Source organism: Microcebus murinus, chromosome 22, assembly GCF_040939455.1.
Source record: "Microcebus murinus isolate Inina chromosome 22, M.murinus_Inina_mat1.0, whole genome shotgun sequence".
In the NCBI taxonomy this organism is placed as follows: domain Eukaryota; kingdom Metazoa; phylum Chordata; class Mammalia; order Primates; family Cheirogaleidae; genus Microcebus; species Microcebus murinus.
Genome location: NC_134125.1, coordinates 10241403 through 10264861, shown reverse-complemented (window position 1 = coordinate 10264861; position 23459 = coordinate 10241403).

Genomic DNA, 23459 nt, shown 5'->3' with positions numbered 1-23459 from the left:
AGATGGACAAAGCAGGAAATTATAAAGCACCTGGATTCCCGATGAGCGAGAAACTTCAAGCGGGAACAGCAGTCGGTAGTATTCCTAGTCTTCTTCCAAGACAGAACCAGTTTGTCAAGGACCACCTCTTGGGACAAACACGTCATGGAATAGAGTTTGGGAAATATACTGTAGGTGACCTGGAGGGAATGGTGAGGGGGTGGATGCTGAGATTCAGCCAAGTCCACATCCATAGACAGTGGCTGGGTCTCTGACCTTTCGGGTCGTTGGAGGGATGGTGGGATTCCAGCAGGGCCCATGGCCATCTTCCAGCTCCATGGCTGGGCCTGGCCATAGTTTGCAAGGTCAAGAGGACTGTAGGTGGTTTGTTGGCCAACAGCAGTGACTGCTTCGCCATATGGTGCAGGTTTGTCATTCCTCTCCCGTGCCTGTGGCTGCATGTTTACAGAGGTTCTCCTGCCGACTGTCAGTTGACATTAGACACTGAAGAATGTTGCTGTGTCTCTCAAGTCTATCGTGGCTTCTCATAAACTTTTTGTTTGCTGTGGTTGAAAAAAATGGAACGACAGGATTTTTTTGCAGCCTGTATTTTTGGAGCAGCTGTTTGATGTTTGCAAAAGTGCATTTCTCTGTGTGTTTTAAACCATCGTAGAGGGGAGTGAAGTCAGTAAGTGACTCCCTGCTGTAAGTTCACAGAAATTCTGTCATGGCTTTGGACAACCTTTTCTTAAATTCTTAAACCAAAACTCCGTATATCGGGCCAAGTACATTGGAATTATTCACAGAAAGGAAAGTATCTTACAATCTCCAACTAAGTTGTGGGTATCCTTCATAAAAGACTGAATGCAAGCATTATTCCAGAGACTCACATGAATGTTCATTATTGCAGTCCAGCACAGAACTTAAGTGATTCTGTGCTACTAGAGTTATTTCTTTAACCTGGAACACAGGCCAGAAATTGTGTCCTTTGACCTGCTGGCCAGATACATATGTCAGATGACATAAAATAGATACATTGGGCCCCTGTGATCACTGGGCCAAGTGTGCCTTGAGGTTATAAAACCTCATACAAATATAAGTAATTCCATGAATTGGAATTACTATTGTCAACTGTAGTTATTATGATTATTTTCAAATAACCCTGAAAACTATATTTTTAATCCTAAGAATAGATATATTCAATTGGGAATTTCCTGTAAACATGATGGTAAGGACTTTACGTGAATAATCTCAAACCTCCCAACAATCATAAGAGACAGGAATCTTTATTAACAGAGTTTCACAGAGGAGGAAACTGAGGATCAGAAAAATTAAGCACTTGTTCGAGGACACACAGCTGAGCCCTGTGTCAGACCTAAGACCGTTAGATCCTCAGGGCCGTGAACCAAACACATTATTCTGTGACTACTGCTTAATGGCTTCCTACCACCAAGTAGTGAGCCTGCTGCTCCATTAGCAACCATTATATTTAATATTACTCCATGGGCTAACCATTTGGGAAGACAGTTTTTTCTTCAATGCTTTAAAGCAATGTGTGCTCAGACTTTCATTTTCTCACCCTTAAACTGGGGTGCTGACTCAGCAGTTTGTGGTGAGGATTAATGAGCCAATGAATGAGAAGGATTAGAGAGATGGGGTGAGAGCCTAAGTCTGAGCTAGTGGGATTTGAAATGGTGGACTTTTTTTCCTCCCCTCATCTGAGCTAGTTTGTTTAACATGCATTTGATTTAAATTCAAAGGGGAAAAAAATACATTTTCAAAATGGAACCCAAGGCTGTCTAATTCAACACTTTCCATACCACTGCAGGCCTCTGGGAATGAAGTTGGTGGTCCCCAGTTGGTCACAATTAATTCTGTTAACAACGCACATGTCTAAAAAAACGCAACTGCCAAATTTGGTGAGCCGAGATAGTCTCAGTTCCCACCCACAGACACACGTATGCAGGGGATTCCGAAGAGGGTCTCCAGGCGTGGCTGAAACCCCTCACATGTGGCTACTCCCATGGACAGCAATGATGCCGGCCCTGTCCATCCTGGTTCTCGAAGAAGCATCTTGGCTTTCCAAGTCTTGGGCAATATTAGCCAAGAATTGTTTATCTGTTTTGATTTTTGCACTCTGTCCAAGTTGAGGACATCTGTGAAGTGTTTTCTTGATTGCAAGTATGGGCCCTGTTTAGTTCGCTTGTGTGTGTGCATTTTTTTTTTTAATTATTGTTGTTTTATGGGGATGGGAGGGGTTGGCTCCATCTAGAAGAATCACCAAAGAGAATAAAGGTCGTACAGAGGGAAGAGAAGCTCACCGTACAGAAAGTAAAATGAGAAAGAGGAGAAAAGCAGGAGTGTGTTGCTTCTATAGTGTTGGACTCTGCTTATGGCCAGAGGCCACGTGTGCATTATCGGGTGATAGGAGCTTGTGTAACATTGAAAAACAAAACACACTGACTAAAGTCGGACTGGGCTGTGCTAAGGTCCTGGCTCTGCTCTTTATAGTTGCGTGACTTTGAGCTACTTACTTAGTCTTTCTGAGCCTCCGTGGGCCTTTTCTGCAAATTGAGAAGAGAGGTGGTAAATAATAATTGTAGGTCACATTTGTTGGATGTTTACTATGTGTCTTCAGCTCACTTAATTCCCTCCGCAAACCTTTGAACTCAGTGTTAATAACAGTATCCCATTTTACAGAAAACCAAGGCTCAGAGATGAAATAACTTTCCCAAATTCAGAGTAAGTGGCAGAACCAGAAAAGAACTCCTCTGCCCTCTGACTCCAGAGAGGAGCACATAATCGTGACATTAAACACATAGGGTTGCTGTGAGAATTTACTGAGAAGATTCAAGTAAAGTGTAGCCTCCTACACCAAAAGCACAAGCAACAAAAGCAAAAATAGACAAGGGGGCCCACATCAAACTCGGAAGCTTCTGCACAGGAAAGGAAACAATCCACAAAAATGAAAAGGAAACCTACAGAATGGGAGAAAATGTTTGCAAACAATACATATATATATATATATATATATATGGATTAATATCCAAAATATGTAAGCAATTCTTACGACTAAATAGCAAAATTAAATAACCTGATTAAAAAGTGGACAGAGGAAACCGAATAGATATTTTCAAAAGAAGATATAAAAATGCCCAACAGGTATATGAAAAGGTTCTCACTAATCATAGCTAATCATCAGGGAAATGCAAATCAAAACCACAATGAAATACACCTCACACCTGTTACAAAGACTATTGTAAAAAGGAAAAAAAGATTTAAAAAAGTTGGTGAGAATGTGGAGGAAAGGAAACCCTTGTGTACAATGTATTGTTGGTGGGAATATAAACTGGTACAGCCACTATGGAGAACAGTGTGGAAGTTCCTTAAAAAATTAAAAATGGAACCACCATATGATCCAGCAACCCCACTTCCGGGTATATATCCAAAGGAATTGAAATGGGTATATCAAACAGATATCTGCACACTCATGTTCATTGCAGCATTATTCATAATAGACAAGATGTGGAAACAACCTAAATGTCCATAGACAGATGAATGAAGAAAATGTGATATATATATATATAATATATATATATTATATTATTATATATATATTGTATTATTATATATATATATATATATATAATGGGATATTATTCAGCCTTACAAAAGAAGAAAGTCCTGCCATTTGCAATAACATGGATGAACCTGGAAGACATTATGCTAATTAAAATAAACCAGACACAGAAGAACAAGTACTACATCATCCCACTTATGTGAGGAATCTAAAATCATCAAACTCATAGAAGCAGAGAGTAGAACAGTGGTTGCCTGAGCACGGGGAAAGGGTAAACAAACAGGTGATTATTAAAGTGCACAAAGTTTCAGGTATGCAAGATAAGTAAGTCTTAGAGATCTACTATATAGCGTAGTGCCTACAGTTAACAATACTATATATTTAAAAGTTTGGTAAAAATAAGCACTTAGGTTAAGTGTTCTTATCACAAAAATAAGAAGAAGGAGAAATAAAGAGGATGGGAGGAGACTTTAATAGGTGATGAATATTCTTGTTGCATGGATTGTGGTGATACTTACTTCCAAATAGGTGTATTCTTATAGGTGTATACTTATTTATATGTATACATAGACTTATAGGTGTATACTTATTTCCAAACTCATCAAGTTGTATGCATTAAATATGTACAAATTTGTGTATTTCAATCATACCTCAATAAAGTGAGTTAAAAACATTTCCCCTATTTAAGCTCTAAAATAAAAAAATAAATGAAAAGGAAAAAATGTGCCACCTTCTGAGCATGACATACTCTAAATAGATTGATTGATGTATAGAGTTAGAGAGAGAGAGAGAGAGAGAGAAACTTCTACCATTCAGAGCTAAGGGAAACAGAAAAGGAAGGTGAGCAGAAAGGAATTTTCAGATAATGAGAGCTTACCACTACAATGAAACCATTGATATCCAACATTGAAGGGTCCGTCTGTGGGGGGAAGAGATTTGATGGAATGTGATCAATGTGGGAAAAGATGAATAAAGCCTCTATTCTCCCTGAGGCCCTGGCTACTGAGGGGTCAGAATGTGACATGAGAATGTCAGCTCCCAGTGTGCCAACAGGTCAGGACCGTCAGGAAATACCTGTGAGTCCAACTAACAGGTACATGAAGAACCTTCCATGTCAGAGCCTGTGACAATGAACAACTAGAAAACACCAAGTAGACAGTTAGAGATGAGCTTTGGAATTCATCCCTTCTTATTCCAAATTCCCAAAAGGCATTTTCACTTGGCGTCTGTGTGGGTGCAACACCATTATTGATTGAACTGCTGCTATTTCAGAGTCCTGCTGTCGTAGGAACATGGCATCCACCACTGCAGAACTTAGACTACAAGTGGAGACAATTTAGAGCCAGCTTGGCAGAATTAAAAGTAGGAGTGAAATAAAGGTAAATTGTAAAGTATATGAATGACAAAATATCACCTACACATAAACACTATTTTTTAAAAAAAGTCATTTAACCGAAGTTCCCACTATACGGAACCTTCAATTACCTGTAGCTGCTTCTTCTATTTCACTTTTAGGGGAAAAAAATGGATCTGAAAAAGAAATTTTACTGGATTCAGAAATCTAGTCAAAAGGGCAGCTCAGGCATGTTCAGCTGTATTCCCAGGGCATCTCAACTTCATTTCTTCATTTCCTTCAGCTGCATTCACGAGACTGTGAATTTCAGGAGGTCAGGAGCCAGGTTTTTTTGTTTGTTTGTCTCTCACTGCACCCTCAATGTCTAGCAGAGGGCACAGCACTTAGCAAGAGTGCAGTAAACATTGCCTGAATAAATCTCCTAAATTCCTAATCATCAAAGGAAGGTTTCAGTTTTGATCATCACTGGCCAAGAAATAAAATACAACTATGTTAGAAATATTTTCAAAAATGAGGGGTGGTAGATTAAAGATGACCACAAATTCTTTGCTATTCTCCCCATTGAAAAAATGCAACCTAATTTTTCTTTCCTCGGAATCTGAACTGATTTTAATGAACTTGTTTGACTAATAGAATATAGGAAAAGAAACAATCTCAAAGTACTGAGGATAGGGCATAAGAGGACTTATGAGTTCCATGTGGGTGTCTTGGGCATTTTTTTCTATGATCCTTCAGGAGACCTGGGAGAAGTTCACGTAGACTGGGGTCTCTATTCTGGGGAAAAGCCACCTGTGAGCAGCCCAGTTAGCAGTCTTAGCTGAGCCACCATCCTGACAAGCCCTGCAAGGTACCAGAGAAGTGAGTGAAGTTACTTTAGACCCCTTAGACCAGGAGCCAGAAAGTTTTCTCTGCAAAAGACCAGATAGTAAATATTTGAGTCTTTATATAATAAATCATACAGTCTCTGTCACAACTAATCAACTCCGCTGTTCTAGCATGAAAGCATCCACAGAAAATACATAAATGAATGGATGTGGTTGTGCTTCAATAAAATTTTATTTACAAAAACAGATGCCAGTTGGATTTTGTGTGAAGGCCATAGTTTATTGACCTCTGCTCTAGACCAGCTCAAGTGACTTCCACTAATGCTGCCTGGAACAGAAGAATCACCTGGCTGAGCCCTGCCCAAATTCCTAACCTGTAAAATCATGAGTTACAATAAATCAGTTGTTTTAAGCCACTGAGTCTTTGGCAGTTTGTCATGCAGCAACACATAACTGAAACAACCCCCCAAAAAAGTTGCAGGGGAAGGAAAGGGAGGGGAGGCATGGGTAACTCTCAGTCCATTCCCTGCAGGCACTATAGTTGCTACACATGAGCACTGAGGAGAAGGAAATAAAGGCATTATCACCTAAGACTGGATTACAAGGTGAAGCCATACAGAAGTAAGGAGAATTGAGCTAAGAGTTAAAGGAGGTGTGAGAGATGGGGGAAGGACACCAAGAACAGGTGTCAAGGGTTGTGCAATGGGGGAAGGACACCCTTGTTGTGCCACTGCAGGAACACTGTCCATGTTGCAATCCACGGGAACAGTGCCACCTGGAGAGAGTCATCATGGGCTAAGACAGAGAAGGAGCCAGTCTGTTAAATAGGCTATGTAGTCAGATGAACCTGGGTTCACATCCCAGCTCCAGCTCTTACCAAATGCATGATCCTAAGCAAGCCAGTCAACCTCTCTGAAGTTCACATTCCTTACTTTAAAATAATACTTAGCTCATAAGGTGCTTGTGAGGATTAAATGAGGCCTTATAAGTAAAATTTCTGGCACATAAGGAGCCTTCAATAATAGAGCTTTAATATATGTATATGTGTGAATATATATATATATTTGACGTATATATGTGCGTAGCATATACACACATGTGCACATGCACACATAATTAGAAACAAAGAGAAAACCTACAGAAGCAATGGAGTGTGGTTGAAATCAAGGCTTTTCCAGTTCATTAGTTCATAAAAGTCATCAGTTATACATAGAGCCCTTGCTCAAAAATTGTGAGGAAATTTAACACATTATCTGATGTCGATGTGTTTAAGTATCACTTTGGGGTCCCTGTTGAAATGCATATCTCCCCCTTCCCAGGAGATTCTCATTCAGCAGATCTGGGCTGGGATCCAGGGATTTGAGTTGTTCACAAGTGCCCTAGGGTTTGCTGATCCGGAAAGCCATCTGGCCACAGTTTGAGAAACTTCTTTCTATAAGCCTCATAACATGAAGAACCAGCTCAGAGAGGTAAAGGGGCTCACCCAAAGTCACCCCACTGGGCAATGGAAGAGGTGGGTCTTTTGCTCCATGTCCCATCCTCCCAACCCTATCTTACAACTGCCTGCAAACCAGGTGCAATGGCTGTTGCTGTTCTTCTCTGTGTCTGCAGGCCCCCAGCAAAAACCCTGGTATTGAGCAGCTGCTCTTTGACTATTGGTTGAATAGAACTGAACTAAAATGAATCAAATGTCAGAGTCAATAAGGAGGTCAGGAATCTTACAATCCAATCATCCTATTGTACATACAGGCAGACTGAGATTCAGATGGTAGAAGGTGGTCGCTCCCGTTTGCACAGAGAGCACAGGCCTGGGCTCTTTGGAGCCCAGCACACTTCGCTCTCCCAGCATTTCAGACTTTGCACCACAATGGCATGCTAAATAAGCCTGCCATGCTTTCTGGCCAGTGGTAAGCTGAAGCCAAGAGTGATCAAATCCCACCTGGTTCCCATGACACTATAAATCTCTGCAAGATGCTAAACGTGGTAGGGAACCAGAATCACCAAAGTCATCGTGAAATCAGTCCTTTCTTGGTCTGGCAAAATTGCTCTCAACCTGTCAACCTATCATTCCATGTTATGGCCCTGGGATCAGTCTAAACAATCCCTTTCTATAATTAAAAAAAATATTCCGTTGCTAATGTTCCCAGCTCCCTTGTTAGCGAAGGGAGCAGCTGCCAGGTGGGACAGCGGAATGCCGGACGGACGTGAGAGATGGCAGGGCCAGCAGAGCAGCACAATGAGCTATTACCAGTTCCGTTTATTTTATTTGGACAACACTTCTTAGAAAAAGGGAATTAAAGGCTGGAGCCTGCGCTCTCTAAACTTTTCTGGACAATGCGTCGTCTATCTCTTTTTACACAAAGGGTTATTCCATAGGCCATCGGGACTTGTAATTGTAGCTGTCACACTTGCCCGCTAGGGAAATTTGGGCAAATGCCTTAGCCTTCATGTACCTCAATTTCCTCAAGTGTATAAGAGCGGGGGAGTGGAAATAGTAGCATCTACTTCATGAAAGGAAAAAATCCATGCAAGGGGCTCAGTCCAGAGTAAGTATCCAATACGTGTTTAAGTATATAGCCATTTGCAATTAGCAGCATGGAAATGGAGATTTTCATTTAGTTCTTCTTTGGATTGTGGACTTGAGCTCTACATAGCTCATTGTCTGGCATAGTTTCCACGTAGCTGGGTTTAAAAGAGCTAACTCAGGTTGTGTTTTGCTAAGAGCTGGTAAAACAATCACAGTGTAAGAACTGAAGGCAAAGTTCTCTCTTGAAACCTAAAACACTGGGCTTCCTTGCTTTTACTTCCCTTAGGGACACCCATCATGTTTTCTGTTTAGAGGTAGGTGAAGTTGGGAGGAGTTGTTGGGAGTAAGTGAGACAGAGAGAGCCAAGAAGCCAAAAGGGAATTGTTTCTCTTTCAACAGAGAACAAGCCATTCTTGGAGAAGGCTGATGCCTGAGGAGACAGTGGACAGATCTAGTCTGGTGATTCCCAAATGTGGCTTTGCTTAAGAATCACTGGAGGAAGGCTGTGAAAAATACAGATTCACAGGCCTTGGGATGGAGATTCTTATTTAATAAGGTTAGGCTCTGGGAATCTGCATTGTAACACCCTTCGCCACAGGTGATTCTGATGTAGGAGCTCAAAGGAGAGCCTTTGGGAACCACTGATCCAGCCCAATAGCAATAGATGGGGAAACTGAGGCTGGGGGAAAGAAATAACTCGTCCAAAGCCAGCTAGGAGCATAGATGGACTCTAATCCAGGCTTGTGATTCCTCTACACTGCGACTTTTGGAAGTATTTCTAGGGGAAGCTAGAGTATTTTCTCAGGTTGACTTTGTCCTTAGAACAAACATGGAGAAATTCCAGCTCCTTTCCTTCAATCTCTAGGTCTCCGAGAACCATGTGGCATGTTCTGAGAGATCAGCTAGACCTCAGTCCTTCACTGGTTCTCCATTTTTCCCAGGGGTACCCCCTCCCACACCCCATCTTTCTCCTTATCCAAGCAGAGCTCAGAAAATATGTAGCTAAAACCAAACAGAGGAATAGTGGCATTTTGAAGCAGCCATTAAAACTATTAGCAGACCATTAACACTGAGTTGACTAGGAATTCTTTTTTTTTAAGACTGGGATGGATTTAACATCTCTGATTGCAACTACTGATTTGGGGACACAGCCCTGGTATTTAACTCTGCATCTGCTGGTGCAGCAGCTCTGTTAAGTGGCTGTTAGCCCCTCAGTGGCTGGGCACCACTCAATGCTATCAAGATCTTTAATCTCGGAAAGCACAAGACAGGGCCTCTTTGCCCCTTTTCGCATGTGGTTGCCCAGGACTTGGGAGCAAATGGGGTTAGTGTTTCAAAGCTTTTGGAGATATTTGGATAAGTACACCTGATAGTCTAGATTCGAGGGGCTCAGGAGACAGAGAGTTTATGTGTATAAACTTTATAGGGCAGACGTTATTACTGCCCTCATAATGGAGGCCCCACTCACGGCAGGAAATAAGATTGTATACAGAAACTCTGAGATGGTGAGAGTATTTGGTGACAGTTAGGCTGGCACTCCAGCAGTCCAGCAGATTCACTGGGACAAAAGCACTGAGTGAGAGCATGACCTTTCTCTTGTCTCTTTGTTCACCTTCCTTAACCTCTTGGTAATGAAGTGACCCTACAGTTGCTCAGACTGGTATTTAGCAAAATTCAACTCCCACCTTGGTCCATCCAGCAGGGAACATCCAATTCTGAAGGCAGGAGGGAAGGGAAAGCTGAGGTTGACCATGCACTCAGGAGACAGACAGACCTCAGTTTGCTTAAGTCACTTACCAGCTGTGTGGACCTGGGCAAGGTGTTTAACTTCTCTGAGCCTCAGTTTCTTCATTTATAAAATGGGTTTAATAATAGTGCCTAGGAACCTAGCTAGTGATGTAAGGGGTGGAAGCACCCTGTAAATGGTAGTCGCTGTTGAGGTTGTAGTAATTATTATTATTCGGATGGCTCGACATTCCAACATGTCAGATTCCCATCTTCTGGAAAAAGGGAGCCTAAGGCTGCTGAGAGCCAGGGCTATTCCCCAAAGGTTGTATTAATACTTTAGCTAGGACCTTTATGCTTGCAAGGGGCAGAAGTCCAACTCAAATGGGTTTGAGGAAATAAAAATAATTTACTGATTCATTTACTGAAAAAGTCTGGGGATAGTCTACTTTTAGGCATGACTGGGTTCAGGTACTCAAATGATGTTACTGAGTTTTAGTTTCCCTCCGCATCTCCTCCTCTTCCTCCTCTTCCTCTTCTTCTTCCTCTTCCTCTCCATTGAATTTACTCTGGAGGTGGCAGCCTCATTCTTCCACAGCCCACTAACCAGGCAAACCCAGCAGAAAGAGATGTCCAATAGCTGTAGCGGGCACCCAGGGGCCTCTCCTCATTGGCTCTGACCGTGGCACCTTGGATCACGTGGTCAGCTTTCCACCAATCACCACGGCCAGAGGGAAGTGGAGCTCTGTCATTGGCCGGGTGGAGTCATGCGCCTGATTATTGAGCCTCTGCCTACAATCGCTCCGGCTAAGAATGGGGCAGGGAGAATGCTGGAAGGAAAATCAAGGGGCTCTGGGTAAACCACGGGAGAATGAATGATGAAGAAACAAAAGCAGGAGCTAAGCCCACTGCAGGGAGCGTTCAGGAGGGTGGGGCAGCTCTCGAGCAGGTGCAGGGGAGGTGCTCGACTCCAAGGCGCCGTTGCAGAGGCAGCGTTTGGGGTGAGTCCAGGTGGGCTCCGGAGGGAGTCCTCGGTCCCGCCCAGAGCCAGCCTCAGGGAGGGCAAGGCTGCAGGAGACAAAGGAGAGGCGTCCGGGCTTTGTGTCATGTGACCAGGGCATTTACATGCACGGAATATTAACTCTTTGTATTATTCAGAGCTCTCCAGAGAAGCAGAGCCGATGGGCGCGGGGAGTTTGCGCGCACAGAGGGTTAGCGCTGCCTTTGCCCTTGCCCCGCAGGGGACCTTCCTTGGTTTTCTCTCCTTCCCACGTTTCCCTCATCCCTCCCAGTGCTTCCTGGGGTCGCATCTCCAACAAGTCACTTCAACCCAAATCTTGCCTCAGCGTCACCATCTTAGATCTAGCCGTTCAGAAACATGACCTGGGTCATCATATTGCCCCTTCCAGGGGTGGGGATTCTGGGGCCTCAAGGCCACATGGGGCCCTCCAGATCCCCAAGTGTGGACCCTCGACCGAATGCGAACTTCACAGAACAAATCCCGAAAGGGGCCACAGTCAAGGATCCAGAAGGCCACATGTGGCCCCCGAGGCTGCAGGCTCCCCACCGCGACAAGCGCTGTCCCATGCCGACTGCTTCGGCCTCATCTGCTGTGCACCCCTGTGTATGCGCTCTAAAGGCTTCTTGGAGTTCCCTGAAAACACCGTAGCGGCTAGGAAGTTCACATAGAATAATGACAATGAAAGATGCTTTGGAAACTGCTAAGCCCAATGGATATACTCAGTGGTGTTTTTATTACAGATAACATTGACGATTTAGGGAAACAAGAAAAGTAGGAACTTGAATGCCCTGTTCAAGGTATTTGGGGAAATAAACAGGAAAAGTCAGGATTGGAATAAAGTTTCTGAGTTTTGTTCCCAGATTTTCTACATATAAATGGGCATCAACAACATGGCCACGGGTGTGGAAATAGTAGATAGTTCAAGCCTTTCCTAAAGTTTGGAGATAGGAGAGCCGGAATCTAATGAACTACAAGAGGCAGGTCCCACGTGAGTGCCTGGCCCATGCTGACTTTACCCATGAGCCTTGTGACTATGTTTGATGAACATTTTCGCTCCAATTTATAGATAAGGAAATAAAAACTCATAGGGGTTAAGTCACTCATCTAGGAATAGATTGAGCTCAAATTCAAACCCAGATGTGGCTAGTTCTAGAACCTTCCATCTCTTACATCCCACTGCTCTCAGAAAGTAAGAAAAGCTGACATAACTAAGCCGCTCTGCGTACCAGGCGTGCACGTACTTCAGTCCCCGTAATGACACTGCAAGGCAGCCTTGGCTGTAATTTTCCTAATTTTGCAGATGAGGAAACTGTTTCATGCAAAGTCAAAGGTATTGATAGAATGAGAACTTGGCCCTTGGGGACCTCAGAGGCCGTGTTCTCTCTATGCCCTTCTGTGTCTTAGTTCTGGCTGTTCCTGGGAAAACCCAAAGAGCTTTTAAAACACTATGGATCTCCAGACACCATCCTTTCAAAGTCTGATGCAGTCATTGCTACCATAAAGTAACACACGTGGAAACAAATGAGGGGGGTAAAGGCAGAAAGGAGAGGACTGTTTTGTACAAGCCAGAGCACCACAGAGAAATCCAAGTGGATTCCTGCAAATGCCCATCCACTGTCCTGATGCTGACCACTTTGCAATCAAGAAAATGGAAAACTCTGACCTCAATTCAACATGGCCCGAAAGACAACAGAGAAGGAAAGTCACAGGAGGAAAAAAACCATAAAGTATGAGCTTACTTTAAGGTAGGGGTTTCAAAGGCGGCTCTCTCTAATTAAGTAAGTGATAGCACAGCCACACAACTGGCTACTTGGCAGCCTTGAAATAGGATGAATTTGTTCTAAATTCATAGAAATGGAAAGATGTCTAGAGTATGGCACAAAAAAGCAGATCGTGAAACACTGTGAACAGAATGAACCTGTTTGCATGTATAGTATGAACATACTCCTATACTTTTTAGAAAATAGCAACATATGCTATATATAGTACAGTATAGCACCGCACATTGTAATACAGTAGATGCAATGTGTGTGTATATATAAACATGGGTACTATATGCATACGTGCACAGAGTATAAACATACTATGTATGTACATAGTAGCAATAGTACTGCATTTATTATGCATATATAGAAAGTATGATATTATATATAAATATAGTATGATCCTGTTTGTACGTGTAATTTGATTATATGTAAATATATAAAAGACTGTCCACCTAAATATTAATAGCGACAGGGTTTGGGGGAATTTTTCTTTTCTTTCCTTTTACAAATATACAAATATTTATGAAGTTCTGCTTTGTCCAGACGCCATCTTTCTTGAACCTTCTGTTAATCGCTTGAAAAGCCTGAAAGTATGCATTTATTTTTATTTTGACTAAAAGATCACTTGAACATATAAAGTGGTCTCCCGCCAACGTCCACCATAACCACAGATGTGGCGCTGGTGACATCTTTTACAGGAGACTGAGGAGGAGAGAAGGAGAGCCAAGCAGAGAGTCCCCCTCTTCCTCCCAGCCTCTGCACACTGTTTTTTTTTTTTTTTTTGGTCAGGGGTCACCATCTGTAGATTTGTTCTGCACAAAAATAAAGCCATCCATCTCCTTGTGGTGGTGTCATGTAAGCTCAGGAAAAACCCCAGCGCTCAAGGGGGGCCCTCGGTGGGAAAAACACTTATCTGCCTCTGCGGAGCTCAGAGCTCCCCCTAAGGCGCCCTTCCCTGGACTCAGGGAGTGGGTTTTGTTTATCCCCCTGGCACACAATGAAATGTCAGGAACACATGCTCGGGCTGAGGTGGGGCCCTACGGAGGTTAAAAATGGAACAGCGGCTTTGATCCCCAGCCAACACCAATGACGCTCAGGGTTGGGGCCAGAGTGAGACGTCATGTTCCCTTGCTCCGTCTCTGCAGAAGATGCAGACAGTCCCCTCCTGACTTCGAAAGCAGATGGAACCCCAGACTAGAAAATGGACCAGGCAAGGAGTGGGGCCCAGGGCGCAGGGAGAAGCAGGTCTACTATGGGTGGGACAGAGGACTTTCTCCTCCATCAGCGAGTTTACTGTCTGATGGCACCACCAGGACTTGGAAGGGAACCCTCAGGAGCCGCTGGAGAGAAGACAAATGCCAGCAGGCTGAGAAATCTCTGTCTCCTAATTGATCTGTGGCAGCCATTTTGTCATCCCAGCCCGAGACTCTCTACTGTGGGGCTCAGAACTTCTGTGCTCTTCACTCAACCGGCAGATGTGGGTGGAGGGTCTGGTCTGTTCCAAAACAGGGCTGGGTGCCGGAGATCTCACAGTGAAGAACATCTAGGCTCTGTCTTTCTTTTTCTTAAGGTCTGGTGGGAAAGAGAGGCATGGAAAAGAGAGTAGCAACATGGCGGGGTTAAGGGTTCTGAAAAGGCTGAGTAAAGGGTGTGGGAGACCATGGTGGCTTGGCGGGGAAGGGCAGGGAGGGGACCTTAGAGAAAGATGGAGCTATCTCACTGAGGCCCAGAGAATAAAAATAAGAGCCACTGGGCAAGAGACATGAAGGAAGAGTGCCCAAGTGCAGGAAACAGCATCTGCCCTCAGGAAAACAGAGTGCAGATTGGAAGACCTGAAAGAATGAAATTCAGGCGTGAGGTGAGGAGAGGGGTGAAATCTGTTTGAACAAAAATGAACTGGCTGCCCCCATTCTTGGTTACTTTACTATCAAATTGTTCAACTGCTCCTCAGGGAGTTAACTAAAGAAATCCTAGTCCATTCAGGCTACTATAAAAAAAAAAAAACTACCATAAACTGGGTAGCTTATAAACAACAGAAATTTATTTCTTACAGTTCAGGAGGCTGGAAGTCCAAGATCAAAGCTCCCACAGATTCGAGGTCTGGTGAGGGCCCTCTTCCTGGTTCATAGTCATCTTTTTGCTATAGTCTCACATGGCAAAAGGGATGAACGAGCTCCCTGTGACTTAGTAACTTCCCAAAGACCCCATCTCCAAATACCATCACCTTGGATGGTTAGGATTTCAATAAATGAAATTTTGGGGAGGACACAAACATTTAGACTATATCGAAATCATTGTTCTAATTAGAGTCAACACTGGCATTGAGCATGAGCTTTGGGCCAATGACTCCTAAACATATGATCTCATTGCACTCACAAGAAATACCACTAATTGAATGATCTGAAGGTCAAAGAGGTTACTTAAACCCACCAAGGCTGTATTATAAGTGTGCATATGTCAGGAGGGGGCAGGATATGAACCCAGCACTTTGAAGACCACTTATAGAGCACTAGTTCCATGGTAGTAGAGATGGAGTTCCGTACTGAGGTCTGCTTTGGTGAATGAACCACCAGAGATTAAGACTTTTTCATCCATCTTTCTACTGACCTATTCAATTAGTCAATGCTTGCATGTTCATTGGCACCTACTTCAGCAGTCCCTTGTCTCTCCCTTTCCACATTGCCTTGTCTGTCTCAAACTAACCCCTGGAATATTTTCACACCCCAAGTTATAAGAGAATATCTCAGTCTTCCAGTACAGGATGGCACTACAGAGATGGAACTGTTTAAGGGTTTTCTCTGTAGCTGTACGTAAGGTCATATTTCAAGTTCACCCAGTTGTTTTAGCGGTTGTTATACATCAAAGACTGTTTGGAAGTCCTTTATGGGCTAGAACTTGGAATATCTTAGTGTCATGTGATGCTTTAAGGTCTAGAGCATGGACCTGAAATTTTAGAAGTAGAAATGAACTTTCAGAAGTAGAAATGAATTTTCAGACTATCTAGTTCATCCTGCAGGCTTCATAATTACTAAATTAGGTACCAAAAACGGAGGCAACTTTCCAAAAATCAAATGAATGTTTGAAACAAATGTTCGTTCTTATGGTACTCAGGGTATACTTTGTCATAATCTACTAATTCTTGGCAGTTTTTCTTTTTTATTTCCTATGCATGGATATTCAAAATCTTAAACGTCTTCAAGAATGAGGAAATAGGTAAATCTTTTTAGTTTTCCTTTTTGACTACAGCAATAATTCAAGTCTCTATCCTTTCTCCTTATAAGAAATGTGAGAGGATTGAATACTTTTATAGCTATTCTATTGCCACCCTACAATAAAGGTGATGTCACCTTTATCAAATATACCCTTATCTCAGGGTGGCTAATAGGCAATATTATAGTCATCATTTGGTGACCAAGATCTTAGCTACAAAAAGAATAAAAATGAAGACACACACACACACACACACCCCATCATTGAATACTCATATAAAATAGAAGGATAGATCTAGACCCAACAATTACGCTGTGATGGGCTTCAAAGAAGATTTGTTATCAAAGATTTGACATCACCTTTGAGTGTCATGATACAATGGATGCTCCAGATCTCAAAGAGTTTATCATCCTCTTCATAGCCATGGAATCTGCTAGGTTAGAGAATTAAGCTTTCAGATGGTACCACGTAAGCATGGGCCCTACACCATGGACAAAGAGGACAAGGTGCAGGGAAATTTGAAGTTCACTTTATACTGGGCATTTTCTCTGATTCCCCAGAAAAAAGTTAGGACACCTTCGTCATTGGACTTGTATCTGTTAAATACAGCCTGGGTCTCTGTCCTCTCCGATGCCTTACCAACTCCTGGAGAAACCACATCCCTCTGGTTTGCTCTTGTATCTCTCCTGCTTATGACAATGCCTAATACAGAGTAGGTACATGATAAATATCTGGAGAATACAATACCAAGTGATTTGGTATCTGGATTATGCATGAATTGAAGAGTGTCACCAAGGAAGATTCTAGAATTTCCTTCCCCACAATTTTAATATTGATCTTGCTAATCATTAGGGTTTTTTTTTTAAAACTCTGTCATGTTCCTCATAATTAATAATTGTTAGCTTACTTTAAATGAAACTAGTTCTCATTTTTCTGAAGGCTCATGGAAGGTAGGCCGATCAACAAGAAGACCCAGCTGTTTTCACACCCCAAAATTCTGGGAGAGGTAAAAAGAGAAAAGATGTTTCCTCATTCGTCCTGCTAACTCTTTCCATGAAAGCTGCTGGGTGGAGTCATAAATCTCCCTATTTGTGTGAAACCCAGTCTCCCAGGAGCAGCAAGCAGAAAGATGAAATCATGGAAGCCTTTAGAAACAGGTATTCTAAACCCCCAGATCTTTTTCACAGAGGGCAGTGTTCACTATGGAAGTTAGAAAAAAAAAAAGCCCTTAAAAAAGCTTGCACCCTGTCAGCCACAGAAGCAAGATTTAAGCAAGCAAGGTCAGTGACTCCAAGAGAATTGCCGCTCAGAGAGTGACAGAGCATGGCTTTCTTTGTCTCCCCCGTGACAGGTGACACCATCCCACAGGCGTCTCCCCAGCAAGGAGCCAGAGTCTCATGTTCATTCTTCTGTGGCTAAGCCACCATCAGCCTTTGTAAAACAAAGCAACTTCAACACCCAAGGAATTCTGCTTTAGGAGAAAATCTTGCATCCTTTCTATTGTAGGAGCTGGGTTGCATGGAAGCAAGCCAAGGGCTACATGTGAGAGAAAGAAATAAGAAATGAAAGCCACTGGGGTGGTTACCAAAGAAAAGGATTCCCAGTCAAATTGGGAAACAGGAAATGATTGGTCTTTAGATGCTCCTTGGCTGGGTAAATGTGGGGCTTGTACATTTTGAGCTTTATCTCTGCTGGGGTCTTGTGTTGGTCTATAGAGAAGACAAGGAAAGCAAACCAAGCCACGTTAGGGGGCTGTAGCATTCACCTTAAGCTATCCATGGAGCCACACCCTGAAAACGCTGGCTTTTCAGGTGCTACCATCTTTCTTGGATGGAATTGTGCCATCCCTTTTGTTTGTTATTTTTCTTAATGTTCTTGGTTGGGAAGGTTGAATTATTGACTTGGCCCAAGCAGTATGGTGTCCACTCTCTACCACTCTCTCTGGTTGTATCACTTTAAGCAAGGGACCCTGTCCTCTCTTAAGGTCCCACTGTCCTGGTCTGTAGCGTGGAGATGCTGATCAGGACATCATTGGATTATTTTAAATATTTAATGAAATGGATGCTGTGAAGGGTATGATTTGTAGAAGACAGATATTTGTTTCCTTCCTCTTTCCTCTGCCCCCTCTCTAAATTTAAATTCTTCTTATTAACTGCCAGAGACAACTTGGTGAAAATTATTTTAATAGGCCAAGTCTGAAAGATGAATAAAGAATGTATCTCCTTGCACTGAAAGAAGACCAGGGATCTGGGAACTCAGAGTGTAGTTACCATTCTTGCATTGCTTTGGGTATATTTTTTTCTTAATAACCAAAGCAATGGCAGCAATGATATTCTACATTTGAAAAGTGGCTACACTTGAAAATCACTCCTGAAATATCTGGAGACCTTTATAGAAAGTTTGATAATTCTAGAAATGTCAGAGCCAACAAATAAGAAGGGGGAGTGGAAAATAGTCTACCTTGGGGGAAATTTTCAAGTTTGTATAACTGGCATACAATTGGGTAACAATAGTAGTAAAAATGGAAATAATCAAAAGAATAACAATGACTATAATAATAGCTGCTACTTCTTAAACACTATGTATTGGGCATTCTGCAAAACACTTTCTGTGTGTTATCCCATGTAGTCCTCAGTGCAAGCAAGCCTCCAAGAAAGGTGTTATGTATTATTCGTGTGTTTTACTCAAGAGGAAGTTGTATCTTAAAGAGATGGAATGTTTTGTCCTAAATCATGTGCCAGTAGGCATTAGAGCAAGGATGGGAATCTTGATTTTTCTTACTCCAAAGCCTGAGCTCATAATCTGGAGGATTTCAGATTCCCTGTGAGGATTTTTTGTTTCTTTTTACCCTTTTATAACTATTACAAATCTCTCTTTTCTTATTCTGTCTGTGTGTCTGGCTGCCTGTCCGTGCCATTCTGTTTCTATATCTCTCAATGTGTCTCTGAGTCATTCTCCCATATCACACACATATGCATGCACACATACACACCAGGACACACACACACGCACAGATGTATAAACACACACACCTGACATACAGCCACACTACAAACATGCAGACACCTCTCACACTCTTCCCACCCAGGTGTCACACTCATATGAACAACACACACACACACACACATGCACACACCATGCAGACACATACACAACACACATACTCACATACACATATTCACATACATAGCACACACACAGCATAGTCACAGCACACATGCCCACAAACACACATACACTCTACATGCATGTATCACACAGTTATATACATATTTAACCTATATACACACCCTATAGACACACATACCACAAACACACTCTATCCACCCATGGTCCACACACATACCACGTACACACAAGGAAACACCCACATACAGACACATATGTCATACACACACACACACACACACGTACAGTACACACACTGCACCAGCCAGAAGTTTGGCTGACACACTTATTTCTTATATTTTTCTAACCCCACATTTTCAGATCAACCTTGATAGAGAAAAATAAACAATAACTCAAATTTCTAAAATTTCTATTAGACATTCTGTATTTGAAAATTTTTTGGTGTGATTCTTGGACCAATCTTTTTAAAACTCTATAAGTTCCATTGGTTAGCTTTTGAGATTGTTTTGCATTTTTTGAATGATTCTCTTAAACCCTAAAGCCATAGATGTCTGTTTTCTCCACGAATCAGGAGATCAGGGCTCCAGTACAGCTCTGGAACTAGCCACCTTGGAAGATCTCACCCTCTCCCTGGGATTCAGTTTCGTAATCTGTATAATGGGAGACCTGAATTCTCATTGTCCTGCCCGTCCTCCCCAGTGCTTCTCCCCAGAACCTTGGACCTTCACTGAACACAATTTGAAAAGTACGAAGACTAACAAATTCAACAAATCCCTTTTAGCTCTGCAATTCTGCAATATTATGATGTTATGTAAAATTAATAATAGTGATAATCATAATAATAACAATATTGAATATGGAAAATCTGATACCAAAGAAAACAGTCACAGCATATAATCCAAAACCAAAGATAAATGACACCTTGGATATTCATTTTTGTATTGTCTGTGCTAAAATGCCGTTCAGCAGCCTGGGTAATTAGGGGTTTCATGATGTGGCTTTGGCCAGCCTTCAGTAATTTGTACTTTTGCGTCTACAAACTCAACCGTTGAAATATCCCAAATCCCAGTCATCTGATCTCGCATCTTTCTTAGACAAGAATTAATGGCTGGAATAATGAGAGACAGTCCTTGTTGCAAAATGCCATATTTTGTATATAAAATATTGTTTATTGGAGCACAGTTGCTAGTGCCTGCCGGAGTTTGCGCATCAATAACTAACAATGCAAAAAGAAAAAAAAAAAAAAACTAACAATGCATTTCAGAGGGGGGGAAGCACAGACTGAATGTAGTCTTTTCCTGATTTCATTGTGCACCGGTTTATCTTCCAAATTCAACCAGCTGCACTGGCATCTGGCCACGCTGAGAAGGTAAAACAGTTGTAGAGTCCTGTATTAATAAATGGATTTGCATCGGGCCAGACTTTAGGTTGCTAGTGGTGAAAAGTGATGAACAAAGTCAAGGGGCCAGAGAACGAATCCCTGGCGTGATGCTCAGGCCTGGGAACAAACTACCTGACTCTCTGATCTGACCAAGATTGGTCTTCCATAACCAGAGCTGCTATGGAAAACGTGGTTGGCTACAAGTTGTTAGGACTGTGGATGAGGGAAGAGAACTCAGTGTCTGAAGAAATCAATCAGAAAAATCCCGAGACATATGCTGTGAATGTAGCACCTCAAAGTGAAAACAGATGGACTAATGTGTATTGATCTCCGATGGCTCATTGACACCCTTTTGAAGCAGAGGCAATAAAGGGCATGCAGGGGTGAGGGGGGTTGCTTTAAGTGGAGGGGGTTAAACCACTGGGGATTTAAAAAAAAACCTGCAGCAAGTTCTTCAGTGAACTCTGAACCTCATTTTAGAATGTCGCCCAGAAGCCTTTTGAGCCAACAGCCAGAACCACCTCACTAATAGCTCTACTCTCGCGTGTTTATTTTTACTCTCCCGTTGCCTCAGTTTCCCCAGTTCCCCAAGCCTCTGGATATATCAACATCAATAACACAGGTCCTACAGGATCCCCATGGAGGATTCAACCCTCCCCAACAACATGCACTTTGCCTTTTTGTAGGGAGTCCCTAACTAGCGTCTAAATTGGCATCAGGGGCCACTGCATTCCGGTGCCACAGTCTTCCTGCAGACATTCCCTATGCACTTTGGCATATCCAAGGAGCATTGCCACCTCCCTCCTCCCTAAGGTTCTGGAGCCCTTGAATTGCCAAAATAGAGTGAAAGGCTAGAGAGAAGTCAGGAAACATGCCATGGCCCCATCTTGTGCTGCATCAGCAGACGGTGCCCTTGGTCTGGGCTGGCAGCTTACAGATGGTGTGGGAATGTAGGCCACCCAGGGACAGTGAGTGCTACTGGGTTAGCACTTCCCAACCAGGAGAAAAGGCACCTACAACAGAAGGAGGTACAGGATGTGAATAAACTGGGTTATTCACTATTAGTTAATAGGGATCTTCAGGCATATTGATCCCAAACTACCATGGCTGGGGAGAGATTCTGATCACACTCACTTTCTGTTTCCATCTTCTCTTCCTGTTGTCTTCCTCACTCTGTCCTTGACAGGTCAAACAGGAAGGTGGCTTCTTTGGTTTTCCCTTCAATGCTGCTCCTAATTGTGACCAAGTGGTTACTAATGGAACCAGTGGACATTGTCATATGGGTCAGGGGGCTCTGAAACAAGGCAGATGCGTTGAAGTAGCACTGGATATATCTGAGAGTGAGATTGCTAACAAAAATGGGCCAGGCTATTTGTATGGGTTGGGTAGAGGAAGCAGAGAAGAAAATCTTGGAACTTTCCAGAATGACAACCATCCCTTCACTGATCCCAATTCATCCAGTCCCCTCCCCCAGTCCCAACCCCCTAGAGCTTGTTTTATCATTTGCTAAGTCTGTAAAGTAACCACTCAGTATTCAGGGACAAAGGTCTCTCATGGGCTTCCTCCCTCCTCATCCCTCACTCAAGGAATTTTGCAGATAAATCACCCTGTTAATCCCCTGCCCTGAGAGTTATGAACTGTAGGAAAGCAAGAGAATGTCGAAGTGGGACTTGGGGATGGAAGGAAGCCCTCGATGAAAAATGAAGGGTGAGTTTGCAGATGGGCAGCCCACGGTGCGGATGGGTCTTCCAGAGGAGGGCAGTGGTCGCACCGCAGCCGCGGGGACAAGGGTGTTCTGCTCAAAACAACAACAGAAGTTGAACAGGCAAAAAGAGAGAGTTCAGGGAAAGGGGAAGAAAGAGTTAACTGCTTAAGGAAAGAAAGCACTGCTCCAACTATGAATGAAGTCGAGGAGGTAGCCTGGTTAGATCTGAAACGGCCTGTCTGCTCCTGGGGTGAGAGGCTGGCTGGCGAGGACCACGGAGGCCTTCACAGGGCCTGGGAGTCTCCTTCCACATGCTCCTCTTACTGGCAGCTCGGTTTGCTGACTTGGTGGCCAAGGTGGAGGTGGCGAGGACAGAGCAGGCCCTCTGCTCCATGGCTGGGGAGGGAGGCTTCTCCACTGTTGGGGTGACTCGGGACTGGGGTAAAGGGAAAGCCAGGGAGGAAAGGCAGAAATCCTTTGCTGGAATTCTCTTCCACCATGGCGGGGGCGGGAGGGGGGGGTGGCATTCGTGTCCAGGTAATGTAATATACTGGAGACATATCATCTGACACCAACTCCACCACTGAGAGAGGAAGAGGAGGGAGTGGGAGGGAGAACTCGAGCGAGAGAGAATAGTAAATAATATACGCAGAACTCTGCCCACCGCTCCATTCGATAAACATCTTACACCACGGGAGAGGGGATAAGATACATCTCTCCGTTGTTCCCATAACTTGGCCAGTGCCCCATGTGTCTTTCATAATGTGGCAATTTAATTGACTTTCAAAGATAACTTCATCTTTATCATGTTTTCTCACTGACTTTAGACCAACTCCGCTGTCTGTGTTTGTGTGTTCATGAAGGTACGTTGGGTGTGTGTAGCTATCAGTTGTGTTTGAGTATATGTGTATTGTGTGTTGTGGATATGTACATGTATGGGTATTGTGCACACTTATGGGGGGGATGTGAGCAGATTGTGTAGGTGCACAATATTGTGGGTGTGTAGTTGTGCATCCATCTATATTGTAGCATTGTGTACCAAGCACATTAGTATTCTGTCTGTCCGGTGGGTATGTCTGTACCGAGGGCAGAGTTAGGAGAGTTTAACGCTGGTAATTGCAGGACGATCAAGAGGAAATAAATTCCTGTGAAATTTTCAAATGTATTTTGTATTTTCTCCCCTCCTCTGAATGCTCAGGCAATGTTTTTATAGCTGAACTTACCCTCAAATGCTGCCTAAAATTAACAGTGTGGAGTG